Source organism: Nannospalax galili, unplaced genomic scaffold, assembly GCF_000622305.1.
Source record: "Nannospalax galili isolate Female #2095 unplaced genomic scaffold, S.galili_v1.0 scaffold180, whole genome shotgun sequence".
Lineage (NCBI taxonomy): Eukaryota > Metazoa > Chordata > Mammalia > Rodentia > Spalacidae > Nannospalax > Nannospalax galili.
In genome coordinates, this window is record NW_008348199.1 from 5,222,712 (window position 1) to 5,226,081 (window position 3,370).

Below are 3,370 nucleotides of genomic sequence, written 5' to 3' on the forward strand. Positions count from 1 at the left end.
AATACACACGTGCATAAATCTAGGTCCTACACATGAGAGAAAACATGCTCTATTTGTCTTTCTGGATCTGGCTTTTCATTTAACATCATCTCCAGTTCTGTCCATTTTCTTGCAAATGACTTAAATTTGTTCTCTAGGAACAAATAAAACTCCATTGTGTCTGTGTAACTACACTTTTTAGTGGAGGGGGCACAGGTGCCATGGTGTGCACGTAGAGGTCAGAAGACAACTTTGTGGAGTCCTTTCTTTCCTCCCGCCTTTATTTACATGGGTTCTGAGGCTTGACCTCAAGTTGCCAACTTTACACAAGTGCCTTTATCTACTGAGCCATCTTACCAGCCTGTGCCACATATTCTTTATGCAGTCATATATTGATGGGCATCTGGACTGATTCCATACCTTGCCTGCCATGAACAGTGCTGTGGTAAACATGGATGTACAGGTATCTCTACTGTATGCTGGCTTAGATTCCTCTGGTGTAGCTGAATCATATGATAGTTCTATTTTTAGTTGTTATTATTTTTTAGACAGGGTGTCACTATGAAGCCTGGCTGACCTGGGACTCTCTATGTAGACCAAGTTGGTCTAGAACTCATAGAAATCCACCTGCCTCTGTCTTCTAAGTGCTGGGATTACAGGACTGCACCACCATGCTTGGCCCTCTAGTTTTAGTTTTATGATGAGCTTCTATGATGGATTCCATCTCTGTTCTTGTTGGATGTGGTATCTTTCTCAATATGGGGCTCTGGCTATGGTTGCAAATAGGAAAGAGGGTCAAGGACTGTGCTGGATAGTTTAGTGTCAACTTGTCACACCTCAATGTGGGAATTGCCTCCATTGGACTGGCCTGCGGCCATGTCTGTGGGACATCTTGGTTATTGAGTGATGTGGGAGGGCCCAGCCCATTGTGGGTGGTGTCACCCCTGGGCAGGTGGGTCTGTGTTGTATAAGAAAGCAAGTTGAGGGGCTGGAGAGATGGCTCAGTGGTTAAGAGCACTGACTGCTCTTGCAGAGTACCCAGGTTCAATTCCCAGAATCCACATAGCAGTTAACAACCATCTGTAGCCCCAGTTCCAGGAGATCTGATGCCTTCTTCTGACCTCCATGGCATTGCACTTATACACATATGCAGGCAATACACTCATTCTCTCTCTCTCTCTCTCTCTCTCTCTCTCTCTCTCTCTCTCTCTCTCTCTCTCTCTCTCTCTCTCTCTCTCTCTCTCTCTCTCTCTCTCTCTCTCTCTCTCTCTCTCTCTCTCTCTCTCTCTCTCTCTCTCTCTCTCTCTCTCTCTCTCTCTCTCTCTCTCTCTCTTATATATAAAGCAGGTTGAGTAGGGGCTAAGAGAGCAAGCCAATAAGCAGTGTTCCTCTATAGCCTGTGCTCCAGCTCCTGCCTCCAGGTTTCTACCCTGAGTTCCTACCTTGGGTTTTCTGATGAACTATGACTCAGGAGATGTAAGCCAAATAAACCCTTTCCTTCCCAAGTTGGTAGTAGTCAGAGTGTTTTGTCACAGCAATGGAGAGACAAACCAGAACAAGGACCCTGCACTTTTAGCTGTTCCTCACTTCTAATATGAACCTTCCTCATCCCCTCTGAGACGAGGTACCTGAGACACACAAGAGGGACTTTCTGTGTCCCTTGCTTCTGTTCCTTCATGGCCATCTTAGGGCCACCTCCATTGCATCTCACCCAGATTTCCTTCCACGCTGAACACACATAACTAAGCTCAGTGGTCCAGTCCACCAAGCACATGCTTAAGCTATTTAGAGAACCCTTTTCTGCCCTGGCAGAGACTGACTTTATATTATCACCTTGCTTTATACTGAGGACTATTTCAGGAGGAATGTTCACAACTGAGAGCTGGCTTCCTCCTCTCTTTGTGTCCCTGATCCTCTCTTAGCAAACAGATGCTCTGGCAGAAGAGGAAGGAAGTGGCAGCAGGGAAGTACAAACAAGGAACACACATCATGCAACAGATGCTCCCACCTATGTGCTTATGACAAGGCAGTGTTTAAGGTCCTGTCCAGCCCTGGGCTGCTTTGAATCTGTGGATCTTGTCTTTCAGCCTAATTAACATAATCCTGTTTTTTTTTTGGTAGAGCCTGATGCATGCTGGGCATGCACTCTACCACTGAGCTATATTTCTAGCCCAAGATTTTTAAATTTTGTTTAAGACAAGGTCTTGGGGTTAGGGAGATGGCTCAGCAGTTAAGAGCACTGGCTGCTCTTGCAGCAGGACTGGGTTCGATTCCCAGCACCCACATGGTGGCTAACAACCATCTGTAACTCTAGTTCCGTAGGGTCTGATATCCTCTTCTGGCTTCCATGGGCACCAGACATACATGTGGTGCACTTACATACATGCAGGCACAACACTCATACTCATACACGTAAAATAAATGTTTATTAAAAAAAAAAAAAGAGGTCTTGCTATGTAGCCCAGTTTGGCCTGGCCTTGAATTCACAATCCTTCTGCCTCTTCTCAAGACTTTTTCTTCTTTTTTAAAAAATATTTTATTTATTATTTTTATTTTAAGTGGTTGAGTGTTATGCCTGCATGTAAGTAAGTGCACCCATGTTGTGTAGTGCACGAGGAGGACAGAAGAGGCTGTCAGATACCCTGGAACTGGAGTTATGGACAGTTGTTAGCTGCCATGTGGGTACTGGGATTTGAACCTGGGTCTTCTGCAAGAACAGTCAGTGTTCTTAACTGCTGAGCCATTTCTCCAGCCCCAAGACTTTTTCTTTTAAAAAAAATTATTATTTTTATTTTTTATGTGTATATGTGTAGTGCCTGGATGTGTGTAAGTGCACCCACATCATGCAATGCCTGCGGAGGACAGAAGACAGCATCGAATCCCCTGGAATTGGAGTTACAAACAGTTGTTAGCTGCCGTGGAGGTGCTGGAATTCGAACCCAGGTCTTCTGCAAGAACAGCCAGTGTTTTTAACCACTGAGCCATCTCTCCAGTCCCCTCAAGACTTTTTCTTAACCCAACATTCCTATAGATCCTGCCATAGATGCCCTCAATTCCCCAGATTCCTGGAAAATTGCTCCTACTGTCTGGAGCCTACCAAAGTCAAACAGGACCTCTTTCTGTGACCTGCGTGCTTTTCCTAGGGCTGCCATCAGAGTACAGCAAACTTAGTAGCTTAGCACAGGAGAAATTTATTCATTCCTTCCCAAATCCTTTTTTTTTTTCCCTAAGATGGGCTCACAGCTGGCCTCAAACTCATGTAGCCAAGGATGACCGTGAACTTCTGGTCCTGCTGCCTCCACCTCCTGAGTGCCAACATGCCAGGCTTTCATTTCCCCTCCCCTCCCCTCCCCTTCCATCCCCTCCCTTCAGCTCCCCTTCCCTCCCCTCC